At 36.1% G+C, this 25,738-nt stretch overlaps 2 long non-coding RNA genes across 2 annotated transcripts; one reads left to right on the top strand and one right to left on the bottom strand.

Moving 5' to 3' along the window:
- Nucleotides 1-8,636: 8,636 nt before the first annotated feature.
- On the bottom strand, nt 8,637-10,076 carry LOC127075612 (uncharacterized). The gene is made up of 2 exons (XR_007786609.1): nt 9,313-10,076; nt 8,637-9,092 (listed from the first exon to the last, which is right to left on the bottom strand). It is a non-coding gene; the product is annotated as an uncharacterized LOC127075612 (long non-coding RNA).
- On the top strand, nt 9,540-10,385 carry LOC127075613 (uncharacterized). The gene is made up of 2 exons (XR_007786610.1): nt 9,540-9,687; nt 10,073-10,385. It is a non-coding gene; the product is annotated as an uncharacterized LOC127075613 (long non-coding RNA).
- Nucleotides 10,386-25,738: the final 15,353 nt, after the last annotated feature.

The following is a 25,738-nucleotide window of genomic DNA, read 5'->3' as shown; positions in this document are numbered from 1 at the left end:
ATGGACTTCCTTGATTGTTTTCCGCATATGTCAATTTACTTGCCAAGCGTCAACTCCATCAAGGAAATCGATTCTAAATGAGGTCTTTGTACTGATCCATTCAAGAAAAGCTTCTCGGGGACCCATACTACGTGACCATCACTTCTAATTGGTCAATGGTTCAAGGTTCTACAAAGGTCCTTAGAGTCATGGATCCTAATGAAAATCTCGACGCTTACTACAAAAGCTTATCGTTCGTCAATATTTTCAAGATAATCTACTCTAAGTGAGGTTCTCGTGTATACCTTTACGAGAAAATCTTCCTGGGAGCCCACACTACTCAACCATTGTCCTATCTTATGTTTTTACCCTAAACTCGTGTAAAGAGTCTTTCCCTCAAGGTTTCTTGCAATCAAAGTATCCATTCAGCACCACAATACTATAAAGCCATATAGCATATATGATAATACTGAAAGCAAATAGAGGACAATAAATAAAAATCAAATGAGTTGATGTTGTTTTTAGTGTTTTTGAAAAGAAAATTGTTTTGATTTTGGATTTCACTAAACACTATGAGTGGGGGGGAATATCTCAAACAAGCGAGCCAAGCGTCTCATGTCCAAAATGCTCAGAATAGGGGTAGGAAAGCTCCATTCACATTCCTTTTCCACTGCTTAAGGCTCATGACTCACAATCCTAATCGTATTAAATTGTGTTTTGTATTTAATTGAGAAAATGCCACTTGACGTTGGATCAATGGTTATATTGATTATGAAAATATGGTGACAATACTATCTCCTAATGTTGGCTAACAAGAAACAATATACAAAGGGAAGCAAGAAATAAAAATACACCAAAACAGGGAGAGGGATACTGTAAGACCCCAATTTTGACTCTAAGATCCCTCATGTTATCTCATAATATGCATTGGCTTTGGGATCACACCTTGACATCCTCCTTACCCTTCATTCATTGGGTATCCATTGGGAGAGATCACCAAGGACATTTTGATTGTATCATACTTTGTATTTCATTATTTACTAACCAAAATACCAAAAATATTTCAATGTATAATTTGTTGCTTTTGTAGGTAGTGTGTATGCTCACCTATGTTCGATCAAGCTCATACCTAGGGTTTAAGACCCTAAAGGAAAGGAGTTCAATCAAAAAACGGTTCACACTAGCTCTATACATCATATATGGATCCCCATGGTCTTCACATATCATTTTGATCAAGAAATCATCAAGAGTTTGAAATTTGTTTGCCTTAGAAACCCTAATTCATCTGGGTATCTTGTGTGACTTCTTCAACAAGTTTCTTCAACAATTGACCAAATATTTCAAGTTATACTTCATATTACATCATCTTACACATATATGATCCTCCATGAGTCCCAAAAGTCAAGATAATGTCAAGCTAGCAAGATGGTTCATGGTGGTTGACCAGAGAAAGTCAACTGATCAAAACTGGGGTTCCCTAGACCCTATCTCCTACAATTTTTGTCATATGAAAATGATTCCAAGAAAGAAGTTACTCAAAATGACATTCCAAACAACTTTAATGTTTAAGTCTATACCTATGTTTTCTTGGAAAGTCATTTTGTATGATGAAAGATTACAGGTCATTTTGTCTGAACCCTAATTAGGAGGTGAACTTACCAAGACCATAACCTGCTCAATTTTTATGAGATGAAAGCCATTAAAATTCGATGATAAAATTAAAGATGTCTAATTTAACTTTTATGTTTGGAGGAAGTTAAAATTTGACTTTCAAATGCATGTGCCAAGAGGAAACATTATAGGTCACTTTGGACCATTACCATTGAACAAGTGATTTTCCTCAACTTCTAAAATGCATAACTCCTTCATGCCAAATCCAAATAAGGTAAAACTTGTGAAAACATTGAGGAGGTTTGAAAGAGCTAAAACTTTAATGAAGGAAAACTTTCCATTTGAAGTTCATAGTAAAAGCTATTCAAGGTGGAAGAAGTGAACATTTGACTTGGTACTTAGAAAATTTTCATATTTGTTTGATTTCCCAGACTTCCACCTTAAAATTCATCACGATCCAAGCTTCAAATGGAAAAGTGTTCAACATGAAAGTTGTTCCCCTTGACCTCAAATTTCCAAAAAGTCTAAAATCATCTCATTTGGATCAATATTGAAGGACTTGCGCATGGGTTCAATGCATGGTACCATTTGGAAGGAGTTCATGATCAAACTCATTTCAACATTGCATGGCTTAATACAATGCTTTCAGCATGACCTATGCACGACTTTGGACATTTTCAAATGATTATTTGGGCTTTGCGTACGCCCATGCTAGCTCATGAAGGAAGTTGCTAATTTTGGACACTCAAAGGGAAGTGTGTGAAAAGCATATGCATTGGCTATAAATACAGGAGCAATGTGATCAGAAATTCATTAACACCTTGCACAAGTTTTGCCAGAACAATCCAAACCCTCAATTTCATAGATTTTTTGAAGGTTTCATTTGAAATCGAGCTTGAACTTCATCTTCTGTTTGGAACTTCAAACTCCAAGAAGTCATTACCCTTTTCATCTCAATTGGTTTCTGCAAGCAAGAGGAAGAGAAAGCAAGTAAATCCAGATCAAGATCAAGTGAATTTGAAGCAACTCGAAGGTGATTTTTTAGAAACTTCATCTCTTCGATTTTCTCTCAATTCTTCACCATTATTTGTGATTTTTGGTTGGCTGAAGTCCTACCAATGTAGGCAACAAGATTGAGTTATTTTGAGGTCAAATCGAAGCAACTCAGTTCATGATCCTCAAAATTAAAATCCCCGTATCTTTTTATATAGTTGGAATTGGAGAAAATTGAGGCCAAATTCGAGCTCCTGAGCTTTTTTTCTTCAAATTAGTGTATTCATTTTCCATTTTTCATGAAGTTGAGCTTGAACCAGACCGGTGGTGATCACCGGAGAGGATGACCAGAGCTAGGACTCCAGTGGTGCGTTGGCGAAGCCTAGGCCATTTGATCTGATTCATTTGTTTTAATCTTAAGCGTTCATTGTGATTACCACACGTACAATGCATTGACTAAGGCGAATGATGGAACGCGCACGTGTGGCCATCGGATCTGCCACCTCAATTAATGAGGAAGATCTGATGGCCCTTGTTTTTTGTATTTTCTGATTTTTATGTTTAATCCATTTATTTTGTTTAATTCATAATAATTTCATTTTTAATCCAAAAAATATGGGATTTTCACCAAAAATCTTTAAATATTTTCCTCTTTCATTTTATAAATTAAAATTATTTTTTGGATTAATTTTGATATTTTTCATGAATTAATTGTTTTTGTGCATATTTTTAATTATTTAAAAATACTTCTGAGTTTTCAAATATCATGAAATTTTTTGTATAAGGTCCTTTGACCTTGTTTGACCTAGGATAAATCTCTTGGCCATTTATTTGGTGTTTTGAAGAGGTTTTAGGTTTTGACCAAACTAATTTGTATTTTAATGTATTTTTAATTTGATTTTTAATTGATTAATTGTGTAAAAATTATGTTGACCCATTTTTATGGTCTTATGATGTTTGACTATTTGTTCGGGCCTTGGTCAAGGTTGATTTTACTTTTGTTAGGTTAAAATCATTGGATTTAGGGGATTGATGAAATGTACATTTCATCTCCCAAAATGAATGAATGATTTTAATTTGATTAAATTTCTCCCATGACCAATTTGTGTTTCTCTCATTTCCCATCCCTCTTCATCTGCATCCCATTCTTTCCCATCCCTTTCATTGACCAATGAAATCTCAAGATCCTAAGGCTAGTTGGTTTATCAATAACCTTGTGTTAGATGAACCAAATACAAGTATGGATGAGATAGGTCCCTCCATTTGATATTTTCTTTTAGTGTGTGGTATGTTTTAGGAGTTTGGTTCATTATACCAATTCTATAACATGCATTAGCACCTAAATTTTTATTGCCCGACCTCAGATAGGTGTGACTTCTACATAAGTCCAATTACGATTGCTTAACATAGAGCTAAATTTTGACCCTAAAGGCATAACATTCTAGTAAGTGAGATTCTAAGTCTCCCATCTTTCATGGTATTGTGTGGAAACTTGGGCTTTGTTCCTTCCTTTGGAAGATGTCTTGGTTCAAGGATCCATGCTTGTGAATAGATGGTTGAGTGTTCTCCAAAGAATGACTTAATCAATTGAGAAGCAAAACACTACTAACATCCAATTAACTTTGACTAACATTTGACTACCTTTTATTAATATTTCTTTTACCTTCAAGTCATTTATTTTATGCAATTTAATTTCTAGTCATTTACCATTCATTGTCATTTACATATCATTAAACTTGTTTATATTTATGTCATTTTCACTTTGCTCATTTGAGCCATATATTATGATTGTATATATTTGTTTGTGTATTTTGTTTGTGTTTGTGGTCTTAGGACCTTAAGATACCTAATAAATAACAAAAACCCTAAAAAATGTTTGTGTGGACTGTTGGATTTGATATGAACTTCTGGACTTAGGATTAGGCAACATTCCATATGCAAAAGGACTTGGCCAACGCCAATATTTCTGAGACTAAGTGATTGTGATTTGAGTTTCCATCTGATGCAAGTATTAGGATCCACTAGAATTCATCTGCTACATGGTCTTGATGTAACTGTTATTTTGATCTTACGTCTGATGCATTATTCTGTGTTAATCAAGGAGTATTTTATCTGATACATGAGAAGACAAAGAAGACTACTAGCTGTGGGATTTACTTGTTTGGATGTGACCATCTTTATTTAATGCTTGGATCTCCATGATGCTTGATATTGATAATTTCTTGCTGATTATTGCTTGATTCAAAGTCCAAAGGGAAAGTAGGTTTTCTATATGACATTCTTGTCTGTTGGATTGCATCCCATTGGTCAGATCTTTTCAACTCTTAACTTTTAATTTTATGCTTAGGTTAGTCTCTTCATCTCCTCCCACTTCTTAAATTTCAAAATCTCTCCCCTTTTTCAAAAACCTTCTTTTCTTGTGATTTCAAAACTTAGACCTTATTTCAAATTAGAAACTTTGGCCTTATGCCATTGCATTTTTAAACTCTCTTCTTAAATCAAATTTGTAAATAAAATCTAATCATATTGACTTAAAATTTCAAAAGACAAAAAGAACTAACACTCATTCAAACTTTTGGTCCCTTTGTGCCTCTTTTAAACTTAAATTTTGATTAAAAGAAATCCACTCATTTTGAAGTTGATACCACGAACTACGAGGTTTTGATCCCTCATTTTTATGTTGGTACGTAGGCACAAGTACGAAGGTCTTGTCAAACACAAAAATATAATCAATAAATTATTTTCTCATCCCCACACTCTATTTTTTCTCAAACATCTTTTTACCAAAAATACATACACACATAAATAAGGGCTCCCTAGGAGTACTTAGGACACTTTGGGTGCTAACGCCTTCCCTATGTGTAACCAACCCCCTTACCTGTAATCTATGGCCTTTTATTAGTCTTGATTTGAAAACTTCTTATCTTTAGGTTTTGTTCGTACTTTTCCCTTTTCCTTTGGAAACAATAAAAGTGGGGTGGCGACTCTGGTTTTATTGACGTTAAGTTTATCCATAGCTTAATGATCATGAATTTACCGCTACAGATACAAGAAAGTTACAAGGGAAATTAATGCGAGAAATAAAAGGGTATTGTTGTAAGGTAGCCCCAGAGAAAGCCTTGTGTGTGTAAAGTGACCTAAGCTAAATAGGTGGATAATGGAATCAATAGATGTATTCCTAGGGTAGTTCCATGAATGTCATTCTTGCACTAAAAGATTACAAGTCTATGATGAAAATCCAAGTCAAGCTTAGGTCATACACAAAGTCCAGTGGTCCCATTACTTCAAGCTTAGGTCTCAATGAAGATGAATTAAGTCTTTTAGGTCTTTTCCATTTTATTATGTTTTTGTTCATTCTAGATTAGATGACAAAGTAAATAACAAAAGAAAATGAAATGAAAAAAAGATGGATAATAGTGAGCCATAAAATAAATTGCACAATTTGTAAATTGCAAGAAATTAAATGAGAAGAAATTAAATGATAGGAATTAGTAGTTAGATGTTAGAAGGCGAATTCAAGTCATCACATTGGGATCATCTATCAACAAGTCAACAAACTCAAACATATTCTACACCAAGGGATGATCTATCATTAACTAAAAGTGTTCAAAATATGGTCAAATGACCATCTATCAACATATTGAATTATGGAAGATTTAATCAACCAAGGGACCATCTATCAATAGTTTGAAATGTTGAAGATCTCATCAACTAAGCAATTGCTCAAGCTAAAAAAAAAATGAAGAACAAAATTGAATTAAAATGAATTAGAAGTTAGAAGTTAGAAGTTAGTGAATTAGTAAGTCAATAGTTAGTAGTTAGAGTTAATGATCAATTGTACATCAAGGCATGAATTAAGAAAAAAACTAAGTCATAAATTCTCTATTTCCTAATTAATCATGGTAGAAAATGAATAAAAAACTAACACAAAATAAGATCAAGAAAGAGGACCTAATAAAAAATTAAATGAAAAGGTAAAATAAAAACAAAATGATAAAAATAAGAGAAAACAAAAGATAAAACTTAGGGGGTGCATGTTGGGTTGGAGGTTGTAGAAATCCCTTTGTTGGGCTAGGGGCGTTAAGGCCCAAACCATGGTCTCCACTCAGCTGGAGAGAGGTATGACCAGTAATGTGAGGGTGTGGATAAGAAAGACCCATGGGATATAGATACATCCAGGGCCCAAACCATCATGTATGAAGGGAGAGAAACTGGTCACGTGCTCAAAAGATGAGTTCAAACATTCAAATATGTTCACCGAGACATTTTTCCCTCTCCGCCGCACCGGAATCGCCTCAGGTGGCAGCAGAGCCCTAAAATTGAAATTGAGACCATCATCTTTCTCATCTCAACCTATTGAATCCAAATCTATAAACCAAATATCTCAATTTCTAACCAAACGATCAAATCAAAGACGAACACAAATAAACCATAATCAATATTTCTATAAATTAAATGGTAAATAGAGGGAATCAAAGACTCAATTAAGAGGGATTGGATTCCTAGTTGCAAGAATCAGATGATAACTTATAAAACCCGTTAACAAGTTTCTCTACACCAAAAATGACATAGAGTCACCACCGAACTTTATTTATTTCATAGGAAAGGGAAAATATTGATAAATCCCCAAAGATGAATAAAAATGGTCTTGCAACCAAATTCGGGTTCGGAAGTCGGTTATGCAAGGGGAAGGTATTAGCCCATCCACATCCGTCATACACGACGAGAACCATCTAGGTTGTCCATGCTTGAATGGGTGTCGTTATCTAAAGGTTTACTTGCTAAAAGGAAAAGAGGTGGTTATTTATTAGTGTGCTCATGAAGGATTGGGACCCTCATGCCTACGTATCCTCATTGCCAAATGAGGAATCAGAGCTCCGTAGTTTGGAGTAGAAAAAGATTGTTTGTTGGTTGATTTTACCTTGAAAAAGGGTTTTCATGAGTAATGCACTAAGGCATAAAAAAAGAGTTTGATGACTTGATGTTGTTTTTAGGGGTTTTGAAAAGAAAATTATTTTGATTTTGGATTGCACTAAAGACTATGAGTGAAGGTGACTATCTCAAACGAGCGAGCCAAGCGTCTCGTGTCCAAAATACTCAAAATAGGGGTAGGAAAACTTCATTCCCATTTCTTCTGCACTGCTTAAGGCTCGTGGTGTGTAATCTTAATCATATTTTATTGTGTTTTGTATTTGATTTAGAAAATCGCACTTGACGTTGGATCAAAGGTTTTATTGCTTATGAAAATATGGTGACGATCCTATCTCCAAAGGTTGGCTAACAAGAAACAACAGACAAAGGGAAGAAATAAATAAAAATACACCAAAATGGGGAGAGGGATACAAGAAAATTACAAGTGAAATTAATGTAAGAAATAACAGGTCTCTTTGTAAGGTAACCCAAGAGAGAGCCTTGTGTGTAAAATGGCCTAAGCTAAACAAAGGATAATGGAATCAATACATGTCTCCCTAGGGTAGCGCCATGAATGTCATTCTTGAAATAAAAGATTACAAGTATATGATGAAACTCCAAGTCAAGCTTAGGTCATACACAAAATGCAATGGTCTCATTACTTCAAGCTTAAGTATCAATGAAGACGAATTAAGTCTTTTAGGTCCTTTCCATTTTATCATGTTTTTATTAATTTTAGATTAGATGACAAAATAAAGAACAAAAGAAAATAAATCAAAAAAAGATGGATAATAGGGAGCCATAAAATAAATTGCACAATTTGTAAATTGCAAGAAATTAAATGTTAAGAATTAGTAGTTAGTTGTTAGAAGGCAAATTCAAGTCATCACACCGTGATCATCTATCAACAAGTTAAAGGACTCAAACATATGCTACACCAAGGGATGATCTATCATTAACTCAAAGTGTTCAAAATATGATCAAATAACCATCTATCAATATATTGAATTAAGGAAGATTGAATCAACCAAGGGATCATCTATTAATGATTTAAAATGTTGAAGATATCATCAATCAAGCAATTGCTCAAGCTAAAAAAGTGAAGAACTAAATTGAATTAAAATGAATTAGATGTTAGAAGGTAGTGAATTAGTAAGTCAATAATTAGTAGTAAGAGTTAATGATCAATTATCCACCAAGGAATGAACTAATAAAAATAACTAAGTCATAAATTCTCTATTTCCTAATTAATCATGGTAGAAAATGGATAAAAAACTAACATAAAATAAGATCAAGAACGAGGACCTAGTCGACAATTAAATGAAAAAGTAAAATAAAATAAAATGACTTAATCAACAGGGGAGGTATGACCAGCAATGTGAGGGCGTGGATAAGTAAGATCCATGGGCTATAGATACATCCAGGGCCGAAACCAACATTTATGAAGAGAGAGAAACGGGTCACGTGATCAGAAGATGAGTTCAAACATTCAAACATGTTCGCCGAGATATTTTTCCCTCTCCGCCGCTCCAGAATCGCCTCCAGCGGCGGCAGAGCCTCTAAACTGAATTTGAGACCATCATCTTCCTCATCTCAACCTATTGAATCCAAATATATAAACCAAACATCTCAATTTCTAACCAAACGATCAAATCAAAGACGAACTCAAACGAACCCTAATCAATATTTCTAGAAATTAAATGGTAAATAGAGGGAGTCAAAGCCTCAATCAAGAGGGCTTTAATTCCTAGGGCAAGATTATACATCCCGATATGTGGAACTGAAGAAAACGAATGATGATCCAAAGTTTAACTTTACCGAAGAATAATATTGAAGCGACGAAGACAACGGAAAACAAGTATGCTCTTGATTTTGTGTTTTTCCCTTCTTCTTCTATTGTGAGAGTTGCGCGAATACTTCTTTGAGCCTTTAATGGGAGAGTGAGAGCTACGAGTTTTGAGTCTTCTTCTTATTCTTCTTCTTCTTCTTTGGTTCTGATCAGAGAGTGAGAGTTAGAGAGATTGAGTTGTGGTGAGTGATTGAGAGGATTATGAAGATTCAAGGCTCTGAGTTTGAGAAGATAATAAGGGAGAGTTTTGAAGTGTGCGAGGTTTTGTGTAAATTCGTGAATGAATCGTGATTCCCTAAATAATTGGAGAATAATGAATACATAGGGGATTCAAAGTTAACCAGGTTAGTGATCTTGGACCGTTAGATGATGCGAATTTTCCTTGCTATGAATGAAATCCGTTAGATGAAATTGAACCTATTAGCAGTGTTGTCAGATGGTAAAAATTGAATGACTGATGCTATTATTGTTTTGTTACTGATGCTCTTTTATGATGAATTTGATGTTGCTTGTTGATGCACTCTGATGTATGTTTGTTATGAATTGTATTGTTGGCTTGTAGGCCCAATGATATGGGATTGTGATGTTGTTTTTGTAGCTTTGTTTGGAAAACCTGTTGCACTGATGTCCAATTGCAACTTGTTGTTGTTATGTTAATTGTTGATAGGCTGCCATGTTTGTGCTAATCGTTTGATGTTAATTGTTTGAATGTTGGATTGACTCTTGCAGGCCCAAGATGGTCATGGCAAGGCAAGGCAAAAGGATGCATGTGGAGACCCATGGAAGTGCAATGACATGGTGGGCTGCCAAGTTCAATCAATGCTTCCTCTCTTTTTACTTTTGATCAAATGTATTATAACAATGTAGCATGATGTAATAGAATTAGGAAATGGATTTATGTAAAATGATTCATGCAATGTTAATGCTTATGTAATGAAATGCTTATAGATAAACTTATGTGATCATGATTCAATGTAATAAGAACGCTCATGGAATGATCATGGTTCACGCTTGTAAATGAAAAAGCTTACTTATGATTCAACTTCAAATTTGTGATTCCAAAATCCAAATCAAACTTTTACTTATTTTTTCCATGTCAAAATATGGATGAAATACTTTTATGAAATGCTATATGAAATTGATACCATGTTCATGTTCAATGGCTTAAATACCACTAAAATTATTTTAATGCAAATGGACCAAAACTTGACTATATAAATCAATATTAATGCCATGGCCTAAGGTACACATAATCATCAATTAACCATTATTGAAATGAGATGGAAATGATAAGATATGCTACAAGTTAAGCTTAGAAAAATTACAATTTGATTTGTTGACTTTGGTCAACTAGTTGACCAAGAAGTCAACAGTTGACCAAAAGTTAACTTAGGTAAAAATGATGCATTTTAATGTATCATACTTGTAGTGAATCTTAAAATGAAATGCAATAGGTGAATGAATCAAAATGACAAACAAAACTTGTAATCTAAGCCTTGGATTTGAATAAATGCACTTGCACTTTGCACCAATGAAAACATGCCATGAATTAAATTAATGAAATGCTCTAGGATGCTTGTGAATGATGAAATGATGGAATGAACAATGATGACATGCACTACAATGCCATGTGAATGAATGAACTTCAACCAGTCAAGCAAATGTAGTGGCTATTCAAGGTTTAATCAAACATAACCAATGCAATGAAACATGTGATCACTAGATGAATGGAGAATGGACATCACATTGACCAAAGAAACTTGATGAATCTAAAACCCTAGATGCAAGATAGCCAAGATCTACAATGCAAAAGGTGCCAAAAACCCTAGATGCAAGATGTTGGTTCTACGTGTTGGCATCAAATTTGGTAAAACCTAGAGTTATCACAAGTTATCACGAGTGTTGTCTTGACATGTGATATCAGTTTCCTGCAGGATGTTTAAATATAGTTGTGCAGGATTTAGCTGAGATGTCAGACCCGATGTTAAGACATGTGTATACATAACATTCAGTCTGAATGTTATGTATCCTAAGATTGCGCTTTTCATGAAAATATGTGTGTGATTGATGTGGAGATTGAATGCGCCATTCAAGGAGTAATTTTATTTAAAACCAGATTGATTTATTTTCCAGTAAGGGATGATCAGCTGTCGTGAATAAGAAGATAAGCAAGGAAAATAGATTTAGGGTTTTATGATGTCCAGGCCCATTCAAAAGCTTCTATTTAAAGGCCATGTAAAACCTGGTTTTAATACACAAGAAACGAACGAAATAGTGAGAGTGATTAAAGGTTTTAGTCTTGTGTGAGCTTGTGTATTGTGAGTCATTCATTCATCCTATTGATAATTGAATTGGACTGACTTTTGAGTTGTAATTTGTCCACTCTAAGCTTTAAAGCATGAGTGTGTGTTTACTTGGTTGAAGCTTTTAAGCAAGATCAAGTATGTGTTCTTGAAGAGTGTCTTCTTTCTTTGTAATATTTGTTTTTATACCACTGTTGTGATTGAGGGGGAGTGAGTAGGGTCTCATATCTAAGAGTTCTTAGATAGAAGTCACACGGGTAGAGATTAGGTGAAAAGACTGTAACTTGAAGTTGTTTACTGAGAGTCTTTGAACTAATTCTGTTTAGTGGATTTCCTTCTTGGCTTGGTAGCCCCCAGACGTAGGTGAGTTTGCATCGAACTGGGTTAACAATTGCTTGTGTCACTTGCTCTATTGTTTCTTTGTCTTTTATCCTGTTTATATTTTAGTTGTTGTTCAGATATTAGTGTCGTGACATTACCTTCGACATCTCATATCTGATACCAGAATTTCAATTGATATCAGAGCAGGCATCCTGCTCTAGTTCTGGGTGAGATCTTAGGACGTTACTTTCTGTTACTATGGATAGAGACGGAGGATCTGTTCACAGACCACCAATTCTGGATGAATCTAACTATGACTACTGGAAACCTCGAATGGTAGCCTTCTTGAAATCTTTGGATAATAAGGCTTGGAAGGATGTTCTAACAGGCTGGGAACATCCCGTCATTACTAAGGAAGGAGAAGTTACAATTGATAAGAAGGCTAGGGAAGAATGGACCAAGGAGGAGGATGAACTAGCTCTTGGAAACTCTAAAGCATTGAATTCTATATTCAATGGGGTTGATAAGAACATCTTCAGACTGGTGAACAACTGTGAGGTGGCTAAAGATGCTTGGAATATTCTCAAAACCACTCATGAAGGTACCTCTAGAGTGAAGATGTCTAGATTGCAGCTGCTTACCACCAAGTTTAAGAATTTGAGGATGAAATAAGATGAAAGTATTCATGACTTCCATATGAATATCCTTGAAATTGCTAATGCCTCAGGAGCCCTGGGTAAGAAGATGTCAGATGAAAACCTTGTGAGGAAAATTCTCAGGTCACTTCCCAAGAGATTTGCCATGAAAGTGACAGCCATAGAAGAATCTCAAGACATCTACAATATGAGAGTGGATGAGCTAATTGGATCCCTCCAAACATTCGAGTTGGAGATGAGTAATGGATCTGAAAAGAAAGCCAAAAGCATAGTATAGCGGGGTATTCGTTACCTTTAGATTTATTGACTAAATCAAAAGTAAATCATACAATTCGAGTCACCACCGCACTTCTATTTATCCAAAGGAAAGGTTAGAAAGTGAACAAAAACCGAGAAGTTTTATCAAATCAAAAACTAATAAAAATGTCAGAGATCTGGGTAAGGGGGTTGGTTATGCAATGGGAAGGTTTTAAGCACCCAAAACATCCTTAGTACTCTAAGAGAGCCCTTTTCACCAATGTTGTAAGGTAGGTTGGTATTTGTGAAAAAAAAATATTTGTGCAAACATGATTGGGGAGATGAGAAAAGAATATACAAGTTATTTACAATTTTGTGTTTGAATGGATAAACCCATTGCCTACGTACCATCTTAAAAAGATTAGGATCAAAACCTCGTAGTTCGGGGTAAAAATCTCAAAAGAAGTTGGTGAATTGATTGGTCAAAAACCTTAAGGTCTTTTGTTATCAAAGGGAGAAAACTCAACCTAAAACCACAAATCCACCATATGAGGAGAGCTTCAACATGCTAGTGAGGGATCCACCCTATAATAAGCATGGAAGTCTTATAGTCCATCACTAAGGATATAGGTGAGTATTATATCAACCTCTAGGACAATCAAACCTAATATCTAATGTTTATGAAAAAGCTTTGGCAAAAGTGGCCATTGAAACCACAAAACAATTGAGTGAGTTGTATTTACAAATGAAAAGTATTCACAAAGTAAGGTCAAAGTTGACTTAAGGATTCAATTCAAAATAAGTATTACGAAAAGAGTTTGGAAAATCAAAAGCATAGTGCTTAGGTTTCTAATTTTTGAAAATAATGTTAATGTTTGCACAAAAGGTTGGCTTGGGGTTAGAGTGGAGAGAAGAAGAGAATGGCTAGGTCCTAAACATGCTAAGATGAAGGAAGAGAAATAAAACCACATTGGAGTTCCCTTCTTGAGATCATAAAGATGATCCAAGTTGCTCCCGTCCTTTGGAATTAGCAAGCAATAAGCAAATAACTCAAGCAACTAAGCAAGTAATCAATCAAGCTCATAGGAATCTTCCAATGGCTTTTGTATCTCTTGTCTTGGATGTCCATGACAATGGTACTTCTAATTGGCTCAAGTTAGGATCCCTAGCGCACAAGAACACACAAATCAAAAGGTTCCATAATGCAATAGAAAGAATGGACAAGAGTGAGTTTAGAATTAGGAGTCCTTTCAATTCATCTTCAAGATTAAACATTCTAAAGGAATGAGGCCTAGTTGCTCTTTGACGATTTTAGCACTCTAAAGGCATGAGGCCTAGTTGCTCTTCAAACTCCATTAGAATAGGTAAGGTCCTAAATCTAAGTCCTTTTTCCATTTGCATTGGGTTCACACAATCAACACAAAACAAACACAATAGTATATACACAATAATATGCTCAAGTGAGCAAAAGGCAAATTGCATTATCATAAACATATCAATTGCCTCTCACATGAGGACTTCAGAGGAACCAACAAACACAAGAAATGAGCAAGATCTAGGGAGTTTCGAATCAAAAAAGTTTGAATAACAACCTTTGAAGTACAGCTTTACAAGGCACGATCTCTTCCAATTCTTTGATGCAGTGTGATCTTGAGATGACAATGGAGTTAGGCTAAGGAATTGAAGCTCAATGATCAACCAAGGAAGTTGAAAATTTAACTGAAAAATTGAAGAAGAAAACTCAAAGTTCCTTTTAATGGAGGTTAGGATTTCAATTCTGCAGAGTGTTAGGCGCCTTGAGGTTGTGATTGAATGAAGCCAGGCATGTGTATTTAAAGCAAGAGGTGATGCAAGCAATGAAAAAATCATGTGTGCATGAGTTTGGATCCTCCATGCATGGGCCTGTACAGGCGCATGGGAGACCCAAACTTGATGGGAAATGCAAGCTGAAGTGTAATTGAAGTGTTTTGGACGTGTATATGGCATTGCAATGGAGTGTGCATGAAGTTTCAACATGTTATGCATAAATGAACATAAATCTTCTCCTCTTCGAAAGTGAACTTTGCCAAAATGAAACATAGCCATGTGGGTAATGGTTGGAAAGGTCTTGACATGAGTAACCAATGTTATGTTGAACAAAAATCCATTTGGAATTGGGAAATTTATGAAAACAGGCCATGAAGTTCAATGTACAAAACATGTATATGGAAATTTTGCCAAAATGGACCAACTTCAAGCCCTTATGTTTCAATTATTCAAGCCTTCAAATGACAAAACCTTCAACATAAAAGTTGTAGATATTTTCAATACAAGAAATTTGGACTTAAATTTTGAATCATTTGGATTTTTTATGAGAAAGTTATGGGCACTTGAAGTTGGACTTTTTCACATCTCAATGACTTTGGTCCAAAGTGACCTATAATGTTTTGTATTATCACATGTGTTTAATTTAGGATTATGAAATTTTGTCATACATAAAAATTTAAGTAGACATCTTAAAATTTCCAATGCATTTGATCCCACTTCAAAATCATAAAAAATGAAGGAGTTATGTCCTTGGGAAGTTGACCCAAAATTAGGGTTTCATTCAAAATGACCTGTAATGTTTTGAAATGGATGATGACCTTCCAAGATTAAAATAAATTTTTGATGAACATTAAAGTTGTTAATATGGTTCTTAAGAACATTGTTTCTCTTGGGGTCATCTTCATTTGACAAACACATCAAAAGTTAGGTCTCAGTGGATTTCAAAATAGTCAAATGAATTGACTGGTCAACTTCTCAAGTCAAACTTCAAATCTTGATGAATTGATGATTGAGGACACTCACATAAGCTCTATATGCATAAAATTATTAATGAAAGAACTTCCCTTGATTGTATTTGATCATGGGTTGAGGTTGCTTCATGAGCAAGGCACAGTTGATGCACAGTTGAATTAGGGTTTCCTTGGGAAACAATCCTCAAGCCCTTTGGTTTATCTTGATAAAATTGACAAATTGAGATACTTGGGAGGAATATATGATGATTGAGAGCTTTGTGAACCATTTTCATGCTTGCTTTCACTTCATCTGGCCACATCAATGAGTATAGGGGCCTCCTAGGAGCCTTGGATCACATGACTACTTGAGCTTCAAAACAAAAGATGTTAGTGACATATTTTTGTACTTTTGGTTAGTAAACAAAATAAGAAAAGAAATAATATACAATTCAATCATGCTTGGTGGTCTCAAAACAACTCACACAAGTCCCACCCCTAGGGTTAAGGAGCCAAGATGCTACGATCCTTGAGGAAAATGCAATGTGCAATGATATGATGCCATGAGGGATCTTAGGGTCAAAATTAGGGTCTTACACATAGCATTCATGTCAAACACTAAAGAGAAAGAGGAAGACATTGGTCAGGATATTAATGAAGATCTGGAAAATGATGTATCATTACTGGGGAGACAGTTCAACAAACTCCTGAAAAAGATGGATGTAAGGTCAATGTCTAATGTCAAGAACAACTCATTTGACATCAGTAGGTCCAATGATGCTGGAAGAAGAACAAAATCTAAGGAAAAATCCAAACAAGGAAAAGGAGTTCAGTGCCATGAATGTGAAGGGTATGGACACATTAGAGCTGAATGTGGGACCTACCTCAAGAAACAGAAGAAAAGCCTTGTTGCTACTTGGTTTGATGAAAGTTAAACAGAAGGAGAGTCTGCAAATCTTGTGACTGCCTTGACTGGAAGATGGGGTTCTGATGAAGACTCAAGTGATGATGAAGTAACCTTTGAGGAATTAGCTACTACTTACAAAAAGTTGTGTTACAGAAGTGAAGAAGTGTGTCAACAAATGGAGAATCAGAAGAAATTGATAACCCAACTAGAGGATGAGAAGACAGAACACTTAGAAACCATTTCTAAGTTGAAGATCAAAGCCGTGTTCCTGAACTCCAAACTGGATGAGATGACAAAGTATGTCAGAATGCTAAACAGTGGATCTGACACCTTAGAAAAAATCCTCCAGATTGGAAAGATGGCAGGAGACAAGTCTGACCTTGGGTTAAATGAATCCACTCCTGAGTGTAGTCACACTGGTAGTAAACCAAAGATGTCACATCAGGTGTCTCAACATCACAAGGAAAGACAACATAAAGGAAAACACCAAAGATGGAGATGTCATTATTGTGGAAAATTTAGCCACATAAAACCATTCTGCTTTAAGTTGTATGGCTATCCTAGTCCTACTTATCATCAACCTAGACCCAAACACCACATCCCTGTTAACAAAAAACAGTGGGTTCCTAGGGCCGGTGCTACTAACTTGATAGCTCACACTTCCTTCAGAGTTTCAACCAAAGAAGACTGGTATTTTGACAGTGGATGCTCCAGACACATGATTGGAAGAAAAAACCTGCTAATTAACCTTCAACCTCATGCCACCAGCTATGTGACTTTTGGTGATGGAGCAAAGGGTGAAATCAAGGGGATTGGAAAGCCAAACTACCCTGAAGTCTCTAACCTTGATAATGTGCTACTTGTTAAAGGATTGACTGCAAACCTAATCAACATCAGTCAACTGTGTGACCAAGGTCTAAATGTGAACTTTACAAAAACTGAATGTTTGATTACTAATGAAAAAATAAGGTGATAATGAAAGGAGTCAGGTCTAAGGACAACTGCTATATGTGGAATTCTCAAGAAACTAGTTATTCATCAATGTGTACTTTAGCTCAAGAAGAAGAAGTGAAATTATGGCATCAAGAACTAGGCTATCTGCATCTTAAAGGAATGAAGAGGATTATATCTGTTGAAGCTGTCAGAGGAATGCCAAAATTAAAGATTGATGAAGGAAGAGTTTGTGGTGAGTGTCAGATTGTAAAGCAGACAAAGATGTCACATCAGAAGATCAGACATGACACCACATCTAGAGTGCTGGAACTTCCCCACCTGGACTTGATGGGACCTATGCAGGGGGAAAGGCTTGGTGGGAAAAGGTATGCTTATGTGGTGGTGGACGACTTCTCCAGATATACCTGGGTAAATTTTATAAGGGAAAAATCTGATGTATTTGAGGTGTTCAAAGATCTTTGCCTAAGACTTCAAAGAGAAAAAGAAAGTTAGGTTATCAGAATCAGAAGTGATCATGGGAAAGAATTTGAGAACAGTAAATTTGCTGGATTCTATTCATCTGAAGGAATTAGTCATAAGTTCTCATCTCCCATTACCCCTCAGCAAAATGGTGTGGTAGAAAGGAAAAATAGAACTCTCCAAGAATCTGCCAGAGCTATGATTCATGCTAAGAAGTTGCCTTACCACTTCTAGGCTGAAGCTATGAACACGACCTGCTATGTTCACAACAAAGTAACCTTGAAGAAAGGGACCCCAACTACTTTATATGAAGTCTGGAAAGGAAGAAGACCTACTGTCAAATACTTCCATGTGTTTGGTAGTAAATGTTATATCTTGACTGATCGTGAATAAAGGAGGAAAATGGACCCCAAGAGTGATGAAGGAATATTTCTGGGTTACTCAACAAACAGCAGAGCATTTAGGGTTTTTAATTCCAAAACAAAAGTAATGGTGGAATCTATTAATGTTGTTATTGATCATCAAGAGACTGATGTCATAGACGATGTTGAAACATATCTGAATGATGCCCCAACTGATCTCCTGGACAAAAGTAATGAGAGTGAATCCACTCAAGCTGAACCTGAAGCTGATAAAATTAATAAGGGACCCTCTATCAAAATTCAGAAGGATCATCCGAAAGATCTCATTATAGGAGACCCAAATAAAGGGGTCACCACTAGATTAAGGGAAGTGATCTCACATTCCTGTTTTGTGTCCAAGATTGAGCCCAAGAATGTCAAAGAAGCCTTAACTGATGAATTCTGGATCAATGCCATGCAGGAAGAGTTAGGCCAATTCAAGATAAATGAAGTATGGGAATTGGTTCCAAGACTTGAAGGAATAAATGTTATTGGAACAAAATGGGTTTACAAGAATAAATTTGATGAACAAGGGGTGGTTACTAAAAATAAAGCAAGACTGGTAGCACAAGGATACACTCAAGTTGAAGGAGTTGACTTTGATGAAACATTTGCCCCTGTAGCTCGCCTGGAGTCCATTAGATTACTGCTTGGAGTGGCATGTATTCTGAAGTTTAAACTGTTCCAAATGGATGTGAAAAGTGCTTTCTTAAATGGTTACTTAAATGAGGAAGTGTATGTTGAACAACCTAAAGGGTTTACAAACCCAAATCTTCCAAAGCATGTGTATAAGTTGAGGAAAGCCCTCTATGGGTTAAAACAAGCTCCTAGAGCTTGGTATGATAAACTCACAGTGTTTCTCATTGACAATGGATACAGGAAGGGAGGCATTGATAAGACCTTATTTGTCAAAAATGAAGGAGGAAAACTCATGGTGGCTCAGATATATGTGGATGATATTGTGTTTGGTCGGATGTTAAATAAGATGGTTCAATATTTTGTTAAACAAATGCAGTCTAAATTTGAAATGAGCCTTGTTGGAGAACTAACCTATTTTCTTGGGCTACAAGTCAAGCAGATGGAAGATTCTATCTTTCTATCTCAAAGCAAATATGCCAAAAATATTGTTAAGAAGTTTGGCATAGAGAATGCAAGCCACAAAAGGACACCTGCTCTTACTCATCTGAAAGTGTCTAAAGATGAAAATGGTGTCAGTGTGGATCAAAGTCTCTACAGAAGCATGATAGGGAGTCTGCTATATCTCACAGCAAGCAGACCTGACATTGCTTTTGTTTTAGGTGTATGTGCTAGATATCAAGCTAAACGAAAGGTGAGTCACATAAACCAAGTGAAAAGGATCCTGAAATATGTCAATGGCACTAGTGACTATGGGATGCTATACACTCATGGATCTGGATATGTGCTGACTGGATATTATGATGCTGATTGGGCTGGAAGTGCTGATGATAGGAAAAGCAAATCAGGAGGATGCTTCTTCTTGGGGAACAACTTAGTATCATGGTTTAGTAAGAAACAAAATTGTGTGTCTCTGTCCACTGCTGAAGCTGAATACATAGCAACTGGAAGTAGTTGCTCTCAACTGGTGTGGATGAACAAATGCTGACTGAATATAATGTCACACAAGATGTCATGACATTGTACTATGACAACCTGAGTGCTATAAACATTTCTAAGAATCCTATTCAGCACAGCATGATAAAACATATTGATATCCATAACCATTTTATTAGAGAACTCGTGGAGGATAAAGTTGTAGCCCTAGAGCATGTTCCTACTGAGATGCAGTTAGCTGATATTTTTACAAAGGCCTTGGATGCAAATCAATTTGAATTTCTAAGAGGGAAATTAGGGATTTGTATTTATGAAAATTTGTAGCAATTAATATGGAGTGGAAAAGGTAATCAAATTATTGTCTGCTTACTTAAAATAAAGCGCCCCTTTATGGTAAATCATCACCTAGTCTTGGAAATACTATCTATTACCTTTTCACACGCAACCTCACTACCTACTCAAACATTTCCAACTCCCTGCTTCTTCCTCAAACTCCTCTGCTAGGGCAATTGAAATCTTTCCAAAAAAACGACAAGATGTCACAACATCAAACTCCATCTGGTTCAAAAACTACTAAGCCTACTCACAAGGATAACACTTCTTCCATGGACTTTCTCGATGATGAAATTTTGGATGTGGTTCCTCTGTCTGTTATTCTAGGCGAAGCCCCTGACTCAAACCATCCCATGGACGCATCTGCTTCTGCATGCCCCCCTCAAGGTAACAACTTTAGTATCCCTTCTAGCTCTACTCATGCCACAAGTTCTAAGGAAGATATGCACCACACTGATCGTGTCATAAGAAACCTAGTCACTAGAATCCTTAATGAAGGACATTTTGTGAAGGGAGTCTCTACTCCTCTGTCTAGAATGTACCCCTCTCCTGAGGTTGAACCTCATAGTGAGAAGGATGACGATTCCTCTAGATCTGAGAAGGATATGGATGCTGAAGGTTTATGCTCTCTAGGGAAAACTGTGTCTGGTAAAAAATCTGTGGCATCTACAACTGCCAATGCTTCACATTCTGAGAAGCATGATTCTGCAAACAATGTGATTGACCTAGAGGATGATAGGTCTGATGATCAGGATGATAACTTACTTCATCACTTAAAGCCTAGTGTGGCTAAGCGTATGAAGACTAGAAAAGGTAGATTTATGGCTGAAATGATGTCAGCTAAAACATCTAAGAAGACTGCTGGTGTAGGTCCTTCCAAATCTTGGAGCAAAGTTGATGTGAAGAAGAGGAAGGTGAGAGAAGTTTTTGAGTCTGATGAAGATGTTGAGGAAGATGTCCCTGACATCTCCCCTATGAAGAGGACAACTGTGAGGAAGTCCCCTGTGAAAGTTGTTGTTGTGCATTTGGACAATATCTCTTTCCATCTTGAAGATGGAGCAGCCAAATGGAAGTTTTTGATTCAAAGAAGGGTGGTTGTAGAGAGAGAGAGAGTTAGGAAAGGATGATGTTGAAGTTAAAGAGGTCATGGACCTAATTAAGAATGTTGGGTTAATGAAGATTGTGGCTGGGTTATCTCAGTGCTTTGAGGGATTGGTTAAGGAATTCATTGTCAATATTTCTGAAGATATTGCTGATAAAAACAACAAGGAATTTTGCAAAGTTTTTGTGAGAGGTAAGTGTATCAAATTTTCTCCCACTGTCATTAACAAGTTTTTGGGAAGAGGTATAGAGGGTGCATGTGAACTGGAAGCTACAGACAATAAGGTCTATAGAGAAATTACAGCAAGGCAGGTGAAGGAGTGGCCTAGTAAAAAGCATCTTCCTGCTGGGAAGCTGACTGTTAAGTATGCCATATTGCATAAAATAGGATCTGCAAATTGGGTGCCTACCAACCACATTTCCACAATTTCAAATACCCTTGGAAGATTTATCTTTACTGTTGAAACCAAGCTAAAATTTGGTTATGGTAGATTTATGTTTGAACAAATTGTCAAGCATGCTTCTACTAATGCAGTAAAGCTGCCTATAGCTTTTCCCTCAATGATTTGTGGGATTATCCTGAGTCAACACCCTGGGATTCTGAGTACCAATGACCTATCAAGTAGAAGAAAACCTGATCTATCAGTACACTATAAACTGTTTGAAGGTAGTCATGTCGAAGACATTGTCATGACATCTACTGTGAAAAAGCCAACCTTAAAAGGTGGACTTATTGCTGAGCTGAAGGAAGTGTGTAAAGAGCTGGGGTGCAGGAATAAGGGTAGCAACAGCTAGGAAAGAATCGTTGGAAGCCCTGATTGCAAGCTTGGAGCAAGCTGGAGGTGAGAATATTGAACAGGCTAAGGAAGCTGAAGCCCAAACCTCTTGTGAGAGGTCTGCAACTAAAGATGAGACAAGTGGCAATTTTGTTTCTGATGCTGATAAAGCTGCAAGCTCCTCTGATTAGATCTTTTGAAGTTGGCCCCCATTCATGTGATGATGTTTTTTTTTCTTTGCTGTGTTGATGTGTATTTTTCTGTATTTTCTGGATTTTCTAGTTTGATTTGTTGGATTGTATCTCAGCTTGCTTAAAGTTGTGTATGTACTTGGATTTGTAACACTTAATTTTTGACATTCTGATTATTTAACAGAATAGACATTTATTTTGTCTCTTTGGTCTCTTTTGGCTAAAAAGAGGGAGAAGTAGCTAAATTATCTATATGATGATATAGTAAATATGCTATGTTACAGATGATGTTGGAGATGATGCTAAATGGGGAAGTGTTATGTATGCTACAGATGATGTTGGAGATGATGTTAAATGGGGAAGTGTTCTATCTATGTAAAGCAGACTAGTGCTAGCTGAAGGGGGAAGTGGTGTGTTCTGAGCACAAGCGCATGTGTGTTTACTATGTGTTTACTAGTTGCTATTTTTGCTAGTAATGTGTGTATGTTTACTTCTGCTGCTGAACTGATACTGTGATTATTTTCTTGATGTATGTTTTAGCCAAAATTTGCCAAAAGGTAGTTTGTTGGTTCTATGTGTTGGCATCAATTTTGGTAAAACCTAGAGTTATCACAAGTTATCACGAGTGTTGTCTTGACATGTGATATCAGTTTTCTGCAGGATGTTTAAATATAGTTGTGCAGGATTTAGCTGAGATGTCAAACCCGATGTTAAGACATGTGTATACAGAACATTCAGTCTGAATGTTATGTATCTTAAGATTGCGTTTTTCATGCAAATCTGTGTGATTGATGTGGAGATTGAATGCGCCATTCAAGGAGTAATTTTATTTAAAACCAGATTGATTTATTTTCCAGTAAAGGATGACCAGCTGCCGTGAATAAGAAGATACGCAAGGAAAATAGATTTAGGGTTTTATGATGTCTAGGCCCATTCAAAAGCTTCTATTTAAAGGTCATGTAAAACCTGGTTTTAATACACAAGAAACAAACGAAATAGTGAGAGAGAATAAGGGTTTTAGTCTTGTGTGAGCTTGTGTATTGTGAGCCATTCATTCATCCCATTGATGATTGAATTGGACTGACTTTTGAGTTGTAATTTGTCCACTCTAAGCATTGAAGCATGAGTGTGTGTTTATTTGGTTGAAGCTTTTAAGCAAGATCAAGTATGTGTTCTTGAAGAGTGTCTTCTTTCTTTGTAATATTTGTTTTTATATCACTGTTGTGATTGAGGGGGAGTGAGTAGGGTCTCATATCTAAGAGTTCTTAAATAGAAGTCACACAGGTAGAGATTAGGTGAAAAGACTGTAACTTGAAGTTGTTTATTGAGAGTCTTTGAACTAATTCTGTTTAGTGGATTTCCTTCCTGGCTTGGTAGCCCCCAGACGTAGGTGAGTTTGCACCGAACTAGGTTAACAATTGCTTGTGTCGCTTGCTCTATTATTTCTTTGTCTTTTATCCGGTTTATATTTTAGTTGTTGTTCAGATATTAGTATCGTGACATTACCTTAGCATCTCATATCTGATACCAGAATTTCACAAGATATACAAGATCCACAATGCAAAAGGTACATGAGAATTGGGGTTTTGTGCTTGGTTGAGCACACCTCAAGATGATGTTAGGAAACCCTAGTTTTCCTCAAGTACCATTACCATGCCTTGAGACCATGTGGCATGATTTCTTGGTATGAATCGTGCTAAAGAAAATATAATGATAAAGTGATGAATGTGTTCACATGTATTAGGACCATGGATCAAATGAAAATTGTACAGGGTAGGGTAAATTTTGGGGTATGATAGTAATGAACAAGCTAAAATTTCCAATAGAGAGATAAAAAGGATTTTGGAAAAGGTTGTGAACCCCTCAAGGAAGGAATGGTCTAAGAATTTGGATGATGTTTTGTAGGAATATAGGACAACTTACAAAACTCCTCTAGGAATGTCTCCTTATAGACTTATCTATGGAAAGGCATGCCATTTTCCAATTGAGTTGGAGCACAAAGCATTTTGGGCTGCCAAGACATTGAATTTTAATTTATCTAATGTTGGCCAAGCTAGAATGCTCCAACTCAATGAACTAGAGGAGCATAGGTTGCTTTCCTATGATAATGTTGAACTCTATAAGGAAAAGACAAAGAGGTGGCACGCCAGTAAATGCCAGAAAGGAGAATTGGTAGAAGGCCAACAAGTTCTTTTGTTCAATTCTTGGCTTAAGCTTTTCCCAGGAAAAATTTAGTCTAGGTGGTCTAGCCTCTTCAAATTACTTAAAATTTATTCTCATGGGGAATTAGACTTATTGAATGAGAGAACAAGTGAAAAGTTCAAGGTGAATGGACAAAGAATTAAGGCTTATCTTCATGAATCCTTGCACAACACAATTGTCACTTTGGATTTACAATAATCTTCTTGATTTTTATTATAGTCAGGCTATAAGACTATAAATAGCGCTATTGGGAGGCATCCCAACTTAATTTTTTTTAGTTTGCTTAATTTTCAGATGATTTTGGTTGATGAAGAAAACTGGGAAAAGTCAATGTCAAGTGTTGTCGCATCTTTAAGTTGGGGTTAGACATGAGAATGAAAGCAATTATTGTCTCTTTAGATTCAGTAAAAATAAGGAAAGAGGCAGTTTTGCTTAGAAAGGAAACATGTTAATAAATACAAAACTGATGTAGGAGAGAGAGAATATGGCCACGTCTGTGTGTGTGATGTCACCTTTGGACAAGCTCATTAATCGTGATGTCTCCACACTTCATGATTTTGGGTGCTACCACAAGTAACCACCCATTAACCTAACTGATTTCTCTTCTTTATATCTCTTGGCAGTTTCAATTTTTAAGCGTTACCTTTGTTTTCCCTCTCTCTGTCATTCCTTTTAAAAAACGTGCCATCCACTAAATTCCATTATCATATCATCTCAACTCCCAAAAACCATAACCTCTTAACCTCTCTTTCTTCCTAAACTATTTCTCAAAGAACTCCCCCTCAACTTTCCATCTCACTCATTCTAAGAATCATCCCATTATCCCTAAATGCTCAAACCCTAATTTTAGCATGAAGCCCAACTACAATCAGGGACACTACAAAACCAGTGCCCGTAAAAATTCCATACCGATGGTAGACTAATCAAATGATGATATGTCTAACGGTGAAGCTTTCATCAACAATGATCCTAGAAAATGATTCACTGATTACTTCTCAGGAATGAGCATGCACTCTGAAAGAGGTTTCATCTTGACATGTAAGATGAAAACCTATGTCTCCCTTGAGACATGGGAAAGCTGATAGAAACAATATAGTGGACCAAGTTTTGCTAACAACGACAACCATACAACACTCAAACCGTGAAAGAGTTTTATGAAAATTTGGTTGACACCACCAATAAAAAGGTTGAAGTGATGGTGAGGGGCGTGAAGATATCTTATTCTA

The sequence above is a fragment of the Lathyrus oleraceus genome, chromosome 4 (genome assembly GCF_024323335.1).
Source record: "Lathyrus oleraceus cultivar Zhongwan6 chromosome 4, CAAS_Psat_ZW6_1.0, whole genome shotgun sequence".
In the NCBI taxonomy this organism is placed as follows: domain Eukaryota; kingdom Viridiplantae; phylum Streptophyta; class Magnoliopsida; order Fabales; family Fabaceae; genus Lathyrus; species Lathyrus oleraceus.
The sequence above is the reverse complement of the archived record's forward strand: the minus strand, read 5'-3'. Positions and strand labels throughout refer to the sequence as shown.